This window comes from Crocuta crocuta, unplaced genomic scaffold, assembly GCF_008692635.1.
Source record: "Crocuta crocuta isolate KB4526 unplaced genomic scaffold, BGI_CrCroc_1.0 scaffold226, whole genome shotgun sequence".
Classification (NCBI taxonomy): Eukaryota; Metazoa; Chordata; class Mammalia; order Carnivora; family Hyaenidae; genus Crocuta; species Crocuta crocuta.
Window position 1 is genome coordinate 639,917 of NW_027530997.1, and position 12,600 is coordinate 652,516.

Here is a 12,600-nt window from a genome sequence, read left to right on the forward strand (position 1 = left end):
CATAAAAGAAGCAGATCCCTGTTTTCTGGAAGACAGTAAAGACAGACAAATGGGCTCAGAAGATGCTGGGAAAAGGTTATGATATAGAGAAAGAAAGGCTTACAAAGCTGAAAGCATCTTGTACAAATGTTGTCTCCTAGGATGATCAGTCTGTGGCCATCAGCCCAACACTAAGCCATGTCATATGTGAACACTTAAATGCAAAACAGTACAGGCATCAAAGGGCCTACAAAGCCAGTGGCACACTTGAGGCTAATATTTTTGAGGACCTAGTGTATTCAAGGTACATTGCTGGAGGCTTTGCAAATACTGTTTAATTAATTTAATTTAATTTATTTTTTACTTCTAGACTTGTGTGAAAATTTTATTCCAGATTGCAATAAAACTTTCTTTGTCCAACTTCCTTGTTTACTTACTTCTCCCCCCCCCCTTCCACCCCACACACACACAAGAGTTGGAGGGAACTACTTCCCCCTAGAACTTGCCTTGTCCCCACATCCTCTGAATNTCAACTTCCTTGTTTACTTACTTCTCCCCCCCCTTCCACCCCCCACACACACAAGAGTTGGAGGGAACTACTTCCCCCTAGAACTTGCCTTGTCCCCACATCCTCTGAATTTCCCTTAGCCCAGGCTTCTGACTCATCCTTCATACCCTCCGTGCCCTTAATCCTGCCAGCTCTGGGCTCTGAGGCTCACAGTAAGCTCTTCCTGTTTCTCCTCATGCAGCTGCTTCCTTCAACCAGAGCACACAATCTATTTCCCAAAGCTTCACCTTTTATACCTCCACTTCCAATGCATGGGATGCACTCTATCAAAAAGACAATAGTTTTAGGATATACAAAAAATCCGTCACCTACTCTCAAAAACAGAATTTTAGAAAACAAAGTGCAGAGAAGATAGCATATTGCATTATTTTATTCTCTTAGAGCTCACTGCTTTGTATCTCTTTATTTGTTTATGCAAATAAGAAAAATGTTTGCATTATCCTCTCCATACTAATTGATTTCCAGTTTGTAAAGTAGAAAGTCATTTGAGATTACAAACAGGGAAACATGTACACAGAGAGGAAATGAAAGGATGAAATCTCTTAAATTTAAAAATCATTGTCAGGGCACCTGGGTGGCTCAGTTGGTTGAACACAGACTCTGGATGTTAGCTCAGGTCATGATTCTAGGGTCATGATATCAAGCCCTGAGTCTAGCTTCACACTAAGCATGGAGCCAGCTTAAGATTCTCTCTTTCCCTCTCTCTGCCTCTCCCTTGCTCATGTGTGTCTGCACATGCACATGCTCTTTCTCTCAAAAATAATTTTTTTAATATAAAAAATAAAAATAAAAATAGTTTGTAGGGTGCCTGGTTATCTCAGTCTAAAGAGAGTGCAACTCTTGATCCACACTGGGTGTACAGATTACATAAAATAAATAAATAAAATGTTTTATGTGTTTACTTTTTACATTATTATTATTTTTTAAAGGTTTTTATTTACTTAAGAAATCTCTACACCCAACATGGGCTTGAACTCACGACGCTGAGATGAAGAGTCACATGCTCTTCTGACTGAGCCAGCCAGGTGCCCCAAAATGTTCACTTTTAAAAAAATAAAATAAACGGTTGTGAAATGATTGAGGGTAAGTTTTTGCTATTTTGGAGCTTTGATCTAATGTTACTATTTGGATTTACAAATAAGTGTTTTTTTAAGTAATTTGAGTATAAAGTGCAAATATGAATTTTTTTTTTCCTTGTGCTGGTGCAGGATTCTCTCCAACTAGTTTCCCAATTGCCTGATTTGTTTTAATGCCATCATAACAATCAAATCAGTTTCTAACCTACCTGAAGCATTTTCTGTCTTCCAGGTTTAGCTTATTCTAATTGTTATATCTTGAATACAGTGAATTATGTTGCGTAAGAAATTCATTATAACAATTTAGATCGTTTTAGCAACTCATCTTTTTAATGAAAAGTATATACAATCACATACAACTATATTAGAAATATTTTCCACAGGGGCGCCTGGGTGGCTCAGTTGATTAAGCGTCCGACTTTCGCTTAGGTCATGATCTCGCGGTTCGTGGGTTCGAGCCCCGCGTCGGGCTCTGTGCTGTAAGCTCAGAGCCTGGAGCCTGTTTCAGTCTGTGACTCCCTCTCTCTCTGACCCTCCCCTGCTCACACTGTCTCTCTCTCTCTCTCTCCTAGAAATAAATAAAAACATTAAAAAAAAAAAGAAATATTTTCCACATATCTAGATATATTTTAGTCTTTTTTTTTTTTTAAGTAAGCTCTACACCCAACAAGGGGCTTGAAATCATGAACCTGAGGTCAAGAGTCACATGCTTTACCTACTGAGCCAGTCAGACACCCCTAGATATTTTAAATCAGACTATTTTCTTTTATCTGGAATGCCCCTCCACTCATTATATAAATAAATTCTTTACAAATTAAAAATACACACACACACTATGTAAGTACATTCTTCTTATAAAAATGGAAGTAGTATAGGTCTATACATATAAAATATCTTTTCTCCACTAATGTTAAAAATTCTTTATGTGTGGAGCATTGACATGCCAACTGAAAAGCTGGGTTTCCCAGGTTTCCTTGCAACTGTCTGGTCACATGACATAGTTGGGCCAGTGAGATAGAAGTTTACTGGGAAAGACTTATGGGAAAGCTGTTTTTTCCCTGAGAAAGAGATAAACACATGTGGAACACATTTTTTTCTGTTTATCTTCTTCATGACTAGAATTTGGAGGTAATTTGGAGGTAGGTGCAACAACAATCATGTGACTGTGAATAGGGGAGGCACACCTGAGCGATGGTGGGATCAAAACCAGAAAGAGCCTAGGGCCTTGATATATGTGATCATAAATGTGTATGTTAATGTTCCTGTTCTAGATAGCTAGAACATACTTCCAGCCCCAAATTCCAGATCTACCTAGAGATAGTGTGTATTTTTTGAGACCCCATCTATATCCATACCACATTCAATTTTTATCCAAGGTTTTTTTTTTTTTCCCAAACACAGGATAATATTATATACATTACTCTGAATCTCCCTTTTTGACTTAACAGTATGGTCTAGATATCTTCCCATGGTCAGTACAAGAGGAGTTATCCTTTTTAAAAATATTATTTTAAATAAAAGGCATTTTCTTTTTTCTTTTAAAAGTGACACTTGCTTATTCAAGCTATAGAGAAAAGTTTCAAGTAAAAAGCAGCATATGTCCCTAAAGCCCACTATTTTGAAATAACTAGTATTATTGTTGTTGAGCACTATTCCTATCAGCTTTCTTTGAAAATACTGGGAGCCGTTCTCTCACCCTACCACCTCCGTGTACGTGTGTATACACATTCACACACATGCACACACATACAAATACATATAAATATAGACATGAATACACATACACACAAATACACATAGGAACACGCACGCAAACACAACACAACACACAATCACACGTGCACATGCGTGTATACACACCTGCTCACATGATAGAGTAAGAGAAAGAGAGAAACTTACAAAATCAGAACCTATCAAAAAGGGTTTAATTTAGTTGAATTAAACAGAAGAACTAGTGGAATGCCTTTAAAGTTATGACTAAAATTGTTACAGAAAACCAGAGAGCGATACCAAAATTCAAACCAGATAATCATTTTTAATACCCATAAAAGTTATAGAATTAACAACAGAAATAGTTGAAACCAAAATATGTCATATCAACATACTATTTTGCTAGAGAATCTGTGCATATTTAGCATTGTAAATTATAATATTAATAAATATTAGGTTTTTAAAATAACAATGTAACCTTGTAATTTCCATTTAAATGTAGAATTGAGTAATTGATTTAAATGTATTAATTTAAGTAGAAATTTTACTGTTAATATAATAGTATTAGAACCTTAAGTTTCACCCTATTTTTAAGTTAAACAAATTTAGTTCATGAGAATGACTTAATTACTTGGGAAGGTTTATATTTCAGACAATTGAAGGACTTAAAAGAAAGGCAACTTATTAAATTTACAAGCCTTGTTTAAAACATTTAAAATACTTTAATTAACTGCATTTGAGAGTGTGACCAAATATGAATTGAAGGCCATTAAAAGTGACAGTACAAATCTGCTAGACTTATAATGGCATAATGAGATTTGTAAACTGAAGTTAAATGCTTAAGGAAGAATAAAATTAGAATCTGTAAATTAATAAACTGATTATTCAATTTTAAAACCAAAGTAACTTCCAAACTGCCTTTTCTGCCTTTTCACATTTATGTAAGAAGAAAAAAGAAATGAAGTGAAACATAAAGAATTGTCAGCTTCAGATAACTCTTTCTTCAGTTATCTCATTCAGATATATTGTTCTCATATCTTCTAAAATTAAGACAAAAGATTATGAAAACCATTAACGATTTGTAGTCATTATGCTTTATTGTTCTTTAAAATTGTGTGTTAGTTTTAGCATTGAAAATTTTTCTGCTATGGAGCATAATAGTTGCCAACCATGCCAGCATTGCTGGGACTGAGAGGTATACTAGAAGTCAGGACTATCTTTGCTGAACCCAGGAACCTTGGTTACTCTAATGGAAGGCATTGTGGCAGAGGTGCGAAGACTATAGATTGTTACTAACACCTACATTTGAGACTTGGCTCTTCATCTTACTTTCTGTTTATCATGGGCTTATTTTCATGCCTCTGTTTTCTCCTCTCTAAAATGGTGATAAAACACCTTTTCTGCACAGGATCCTTTGTTCTGCATTCTCATTGTAACTTAAAGGGAAACTTTAACAATATCTGGAGCCCTTAATGTCCTGCAAATGAAGGAGAAGGATGTCCTCAAACTACTTGCAGCAGGAACCCACTTAGGTAGCACCTACCTTGACTTCCAAATGGAACAATACATCTACAGAAGGAAAAGTGATGGCATCTGCAACATAAATCTGGAGAGAACCTGGAAGAAGCTTCTGCTGGCTGCTCATGCCATTGTTACCATTTAAAAACCAGGTGGTGTGAACATTATATCCTCCAGGAGCACTGGCCTGTGGACGGTGTTGAAGTTGGCTGCTGCCCCTGGAGCCTCTCCTTTTGTGGGCTGCTTCACTTCTGGAACCTTCGCTAACCAGGCCCAGACAGCCTCCCTGGTGTCTTCAGGAAGTTACTGATAGCAGGGCTGACTACCAGCCTCTCACAGAGGTGAACAAACAGTGAATGTCCCAAAGGATTATTATCAAAATTAAATGAGTTACTATATGGAATGAGTTACACCTACTATATGGAAAGCACCTACATCAATACTTAGAATGTGGTTAAGCGCTAAATATGTATTAACTTCTATTGCGAGTTCCCCACAGAAACATCAATTATTGGACAGGTCATCTTTGTTCCTCATTTTATTTATTTATTATTTTTTAAAGAGTTTTGTATTTAAGTATTCTCTACACCCAACATGGGCTCGAACTTACCATCTCAAGATCAAGAGTCACATGCTCTACTGATTAAGCCAGCCAGGTACCTCTATCCTTTTTTATTATGTAATACGCTGGTGCATGTCTTTTGCCTTTTTTCCTCCTCATTATTTCCTCCTAGAATATACATGCAAGGTGGAAGGAGAAGAGCTATCTTGGTATAAGAGGGGTTCGTGAAGATCATAGCTACATACTAGAGATGCTAGAGCAGAAAGGTAATTAGATCTTAGACAGCTCCTTGGAAAAACCAAAAAATAACTCCATAATTTGTTGAAACAAATTGAAATTTGTTGAAACAATTGAAAATAATTCCTACTGTTACAAACCATTCATTTAATTTTTAGTAATGAAAAATATGGAGTATTCTAGTGGCTCTCATGCCATTTTGAGTTGGGGTCATGCAAATCCCATTTTTGAGATTTGCTCCAGTTTTGATGTATGTACTATTGAAAAGAGCAGAATACTGTTTCTTCTTTGATGGTGGGGGAAAAAAGTTTAAGAAGAAAGAACTCAGGTCACCAAGATCAAGCAAGTCTTGTCATCCTCAATGATAATTACATGAGTCAATGGGGAAAGCCACAGTAGGGGAGAGAAACTGGTAATGGGCTGTTCTCCATACAAAAATGAACATTATATTTTGTCTCTTTCTGCCAGGCATTCAAATTACATTTTCAAATTTGTGAGAATGAGATGTTTTTAGAAATTATTTTCTATCTTTTATAGTTTTCTGTTGCCTACTGTTTCATAATATGCATAGTGAGGTAATAAATTTGATAACAGGTAATTAAAGCAAGAAAGCATAAAATAGTTCAACTCCAGAGAAAGGACTATGGCCAATATTGGTTTGGGATTGAGAATAAATCTCTACCTGTTGTTGTTATTACTGAATTAGAATTTCCTGGTAACTCTACCCAGCTGTTAATTAAGCACTTAGGCAGCTACAGTCATTAACTCTTTCAAGTCCCCAGGATACTATTTAGTTATTGCTTCAATTTTCTGTACTAAGCCTACTAATAGGCAATGCCTTAACACTGAGAATAACCGGCTCATAATATGTTTTATCCTCTTTATGATTAGATGGAAAAAGCAATTCTAATTTAGTTCCTCGTTCATTTTAATTTGGGTTAGCAGATGTTCTATGCATACTGAAGTCAACTATTTAATTTGCATTATAGAAGAGCCTATAATAGCAATTTATCAGGGTTTTTTTTTTAATGTGTGTGTGTTGTTATAGGGTGGTTTTAATTTCCTCCAAACTGTTGCTATAAAAATAGAATACATTTTATTTCCTAATTTACGTAGAATATCCCAAGAGCAAAATTGGGTTCATAAAATTCAAGCAATATTTTAAAATTAGATTTGTTTGAAGAGGGAATGAGGGAAATAGAGAAAAAAATAAGTAAAGCAAGGGAAAGAATGAGAGTAAAGTGAATAGTGAAGCTCTAAGCTTGCCAAGGATGTGGATCCACTTTGAGAACAGGTGGGGGAAGCAGTTCATATGGAAAGCATTCCTATTTCTAGTATGATATTATATTTTAAAAACTTATTTTCCATATATATTTTTTTGTGTATATTAAGGAGGATTTTTGTACAAGCCACCATCTGAACATATGGAAGGGAAAGTATATATCAGTATTTAAGTTTGGTAATTACAGGTTTTCCCAAGTCTTATTTAGAGTTAATCAAACAGTAAATGCTTGTTGTTTTAAGCTTCTAAGTTTTGGGCTAATTTTTTATGTGTTAATAGATAACATATACAATCTATATCATAACATTGTCTTGATGGAGCACCTGGGTGGCTCAGTTGGTCGAGCATCCTACTCTTGATTTTGGCTCAGGTCATGATCCCAGGGTTGTGGGATCAAGCCCTGCATCAGGCTCCACACTAAGCATGGAGCCTGCTTAAGATTCTCTCTCTCTCTCTCTCTCTCTCTCTCTCTCTCTCTCTCCTCTCTCTTTCTCCTTCTGCCCTTCTGTGCACTCTTTCTCTCTCACACAGTAAAAAAGATAGTCTTAATGATACATGAGAGCAAGTACAGATTATCATTATTAGCGGGTTTATCAGAACTTTGGTCAGGAAGTAACTTCTTTCATATAGATTGTACTTATTCTGTTGACAAGCTCAATTTTTAAATTTTTTAAAAATGTGTATTTATTTTTGAGACAGAGAGAGAGAGAGAGAGAGAGAGACTGAGTGCAAGTGGGGGAGGGACAGAGAAAGGGAGAAACAGAATCCGAAACAGGCTCCAGGCTCTGAACTATCATCACAGAGCCCCAGGCAGGGCTTGAACTCAAAGCTGTGAGATCATGACCTGACAGAAAGTCGATGCTCAACTGACTAAGCCACCCAGGTGCCCCAACAAGCTCAAATTTTTGATGTACTGATAGCTTTCAGTTCTTATTTTAAATTTCCCCAAATTCTCTCATCACTCTTAAGTTAGAGGTTACAGACATTTCTACCTTCACTTCAATATTGGAAATATATGATTGGCAAAAATAGTGAATTCCTCAATCTTGTAATAAACATAAATTACATCAAAAAAGTATTCAACTATTCTCTAAAAGCCTGTATATAGATGAATCCCCTCAAGATAGTTTCTGGCTTGTATGCTAAAAAGTCACTTTAGGAAAACCTACATATTCTCTGTAAGGGTTTGATTAAAGTGTGGTTACTCTATAATCTCCTGTATTTGGACTATTTCTCAAAGCCCACTCAGCCATTTCAGTAACAACTTCATCTTTACATCCTCTGGTGAATAATGCTTACAAGATAATATTTTAATTGTCTAAAGCCTAGATCTCAGACTCCATTCCTTTAGGGGCTGAGCAGGTCAAGAAAGTGAATGGGGAGCATAGGTCCTCCAGGAGCCACAAATACTCAACTCACCTCAGTGTTCTCATGCAGGCTTTCAATGCTGGGTTGCCAGATTCTTCTAGTTTCAAGAGAAGATGGAAATCTGGGTTTTTATTTCTATTTCTAAAGAATTTTTGAGATAAAACTCCCCATATTTTATTTTTTTAAGTTTATTTGTTTATTTTGAGAGGGACAGAATGCAAGCAGGGGAGGGGCAGAGAGAGGGGGAGAGTCCCAAGCAGGCTCCACGCTGCCAGTGCAGAGCCCAACACGGGGCTTGATCTCATTAATCTAAGATCATGATCAAGAGTTAGACACTTAAGCAACTGAGCCACTCAGGTGCCCCCAAACTCTCCATATTTTAAAATATGGTTGGGGCACCTGGGTGGCTCAGTCAGCTAAGCATCCAACTTCAGCTCAGGTCATGATCTCACGGTCTGTGGGTTTGACCCTCACATCTGGCTCTGTGCTGACAGCTGGGAACCTGGACCCTGCTTTGGATTCTATGTCTCCCACTCTCTCTGCTCCTTCCCCACTCATACTCTGTCTCTCTCTGTTTCTCAAGACTGAATAAATGTTAAAAAAATAATAAAATAAAATATTGTTTCATTTGTCTTAAACACTTGCAAATTGAATAAAATACATCTGTGAACTGTAGTCATTTCCCAGGTATCAAGAGATGAGAGAGAAGCTGAATGTATAGACTGCGAAATTATTATTTTGTGGACAAAACTTCGATCTACTGGAAGAAACTTTCAGAAGCTTGTGTTACACATATTTCCAGGTGTCAGATAAATAATGCATGGTTTCTATAAAGAGCCCCACTCTGACACTGCATCATCAGACAACTATAGTGTTTAAAGTCTTCTCATCAAGGGTTCTCATTCATACAGACAAACTAGTTTAGATTTCCAAGAAAGACATTTCCCCCTTGCCTATAATCACTTTCCTGTGGATTCACAGTGGCTGGTGTTATGACACAGCTGTTTAACCAGCTGCAAAAACAATAAGTGGAAGCCGTGTAGAAAAGGTCATCTGTCAGTTGGTTAGCACTGATTCATCATCGTACAGGCCAGGAAAGTTGGGGGTCTATCACCATCACCTCAGGAATGTCAGCAACTTGCAGAGCCCAAAACAAATGTGCTCTACTTTTGACTTTTACTCTTCACTCTCACAGTGTTTGTTACTTTATTCAGTATGGCTGCTCATGTAAAATGTGTGTCTATTGTCATAATCTCATGAATATTATTTTTAAATTATTTTTTAACTTTTTAACATTTATTTATTTTGAGTGGGGGGCGGGAAGAAAAAGCGAGACATAGAATCTGAAACAGATTCCAGGCTCTAAGCTGTCAGCACAGAACCCGATGTGGGGCTCAAACTCATGAACCATGAGATCATGACCTGAGCCTGTCAGATGCCCAAATGACTGAGCCACCCAGGTACCCCCCCAAGAATATTATTAATGCATAATTACATTTGAATTGTTGTAAAATGAGAGGAAGATGCCTCTAAGAGGTTTGTTCACAATCTGCTATTTCTACCATGTGTATTGCTCTTCTTATAGCTGCCTTTTTGGATTTATTGATTTCTGGCTATTGAAAAGAATCATATAGAATACTTTGTTTTTCTGATAGGTCTGCTGGATAAGATTTATTGTATCCTAAATTTTGACCTGGAAAATATTCTTTCCCAATTAAATTGCAGAATGTCTCCATTAACTGTATACATTACTCATTGTATAAAGTTTATTTTAGGGATGCCTGGGTGGCTCACTTGGTTAAGTGTCCAGCTTCGGCTCAGGTCATGATCTCACGGTCTGTGAGTTTGAGCCCCACATCGGGCTCTGTGATGACAGCTCAGAGCCTGAAGCCTGCTTCAGCCTCTGTGTCTCTCTCTCTGTCCATCCCCTACTCACGTTCTGCCTCTCTCTCTCTCTCTCTCAAAAATAAACATTAAAAATAAATTTATAAAAAAATTTATAAAAATAAATTTATAAAAAAAGTTTATTTTATTAAAAAAATTTTTTAATGTTTAATTTATTTCTGAGAGAGAGAGACAGTGTGAACAGGGGGGGTCAGAGAGAGAGGGAGACAGAATCCAAAACAGGCTCCAGGCTCTGAGCTAGCTGTCAGCACAGAGCCCAACATGGGGCTCGAACCTACGAATGATGAGATCATGACCTGAGCTGAAGTCGTATGCTTAACTGACTGAGCCACCCAGAGACCCCAAAAAAGTTTATTTTAAAAACTTACTAAGTGGTCATGCTTTCCCAAACTGCTATTGATGATAAAATGTTGAGCAAGACTCCAAATTTGTAAAGTCAATCCAAGTGAAGACAATTGATCACTAACAATATTTACTTTTATATATAGGAAAAATCAATAGTTTTATCTGTTTTACATATGGTACATAATGGGCATTTTTCATTAGCATATAAACAAAGATGAACACATTTAATATTTACACCCACTGCAGGGAAGATAAACTTTGAAGTTTGGTTCCACCCAAGTAAGCTGCCTACTAAAACAACCACAAAAATTAGTACTTTCCAGAAGAATGGGACCAGAACGGGGTCACATGCCCCTGTCCTAAGTACAGCAGAGTTAGGGCAGTGAAGATTTGTCATTTTCAGTCTTTATATGGAAAACAGACTCTGCTAGAAAGGACACAGAGGGTTGGAAAGCAGGCAGATAACCTAGAGGGTCTATAACTTTACAAAATTGAGAGAGTCTAGTTGAGGTAACAGAAGCAATTCAATTCTGTTGTATTGGACTAGGAAACTTTAAAAAAAGAAGAAAAGCTTACAAGTTTACTTAATGTAAGTTTGATGTGGTATGGGAGCCTTCATAAGGAGATAAGAACCCAGAGAAATAGCCGGACTTATGTACTTTTGTGGTAGGTTTGATAAAGAGTGGGAAATCAAGGAAAATTGGAATATGACAGGTTAAGGAATGAGTGCTATAAACTGAGGGGAACCCAGCAAGGTTCAGATTCTTCTTGTCTCCCTTTTGACTATGACTATGGCCTGAACAGTGGGTGCTGCAGCCCAGTCTTCATTGGCAGGCTGAACACCCCAGTCTTCAGTTGGGAACTGAATAGGCCCAGAGGGCACCTGCACACCTTCAGACCAGTCTTCAACTTCAGGGTGAGTAGGAATGAACTCAGGAGCAGAAGCAGTCCTTTTACCTGGAAATTCCTCCTTAGTCATAGCCTTTTCAGCATTGGCCTGCTCTTCGTTTTCAATCTCTTTAGAATCTCTGTAGAAGTAGAGATCACATATGACCTCCTATGGGTGTTCACAGGAAACGGTACCTCACATGCTCAGAACTTCCCCGGACCAGTATCCACCACATCAGACCCACTAAGTGAGCTCCCTTGCTGTTGCGTGGGATGGCAGTGTCCACATAGTGCAGAGGAGAGTCTGGGTTACACAGAGCAATGATAGACAGGTGAACATTAAACACCTCTGTGGGTGGTCAGCCCTAACTCAGTAACCACCAGAAGTCTTGGCTTCCAGAAGGCCGCCTGGATCTGGTTAGCAAAGGTTCCAGGAGTGAAGTGGCCTGCAATAGGAGGGGCTCTAGTGGAAGAAGCAAACTTCAGCACAGCTTTCTGGCCAGTGTTCCTGGATCATATGACACTGACATCATCTAGGTTTTCAAGGGCAGCAATGGCTCGAGCTGCCAGCAGAAGCTTCTCCCAGGTTCCTTTCAGATTTATGATGTAAATGCCATCACTTCCTTCTGTAGACGTACTGTTCCACTTGGAAGTCAAGGTTGGTGCTACCTAAGTGAGTTCCTGCTGCAAGTAATTTGAGAACATCCTTTTCCTTCATTTATAGGACATCAAGGTCTCCAGACATTGTGAAAGTTTCCCTTTAACTTATGAAAGGAACGCAAAACAACACCGTATGGACCCCTCCCTGGGTAGCACAGAAAGGCTGTATCAGTTAACTTTTACTATAAATCGCCTGGTATTTTAAAATAACCATTTATTTTTTTACAATTCTGTGGGTTGGCACTTTTTTACAATTCTGTAGGACTTAGCTGTGGTGTTTTTTCTCTGCTCCACGTGGGTTTGTCTGGGCTTGGTCACACATTTGTGATCAGTTGGCAGGTTGGCTATGGAATAGTTGGTTCTTGATGACCTTATTCCCATATCTGGCAGTTAACTGGGGCCTCAGTTCTCTAAGTGGCCTTTCTTCCTCCAGTAGGTCATGCTAATCTCCTTACGTGGCAGTGTCAGGGCTGGGTTCCAAGAGGAAGAGAGCAGAAGCTGC

The 12,600-nt window shown here is 38.0% G+C and overlaps 1 pseudogene; it reads right to left on the minus strand.

The window, feature by feature from the left end:
- Positions 1 to 11,307: 11,307 nt before the first annotated feature.
- On the minus strand, positions 11,308 to 12,183 carry LOC144236871 (small ribosomal subunit protein uS2B pseudogene; annotated as a pseudogene).
- Positions 12,184 to 12,600: the final 417 nt, after the last annotated feature.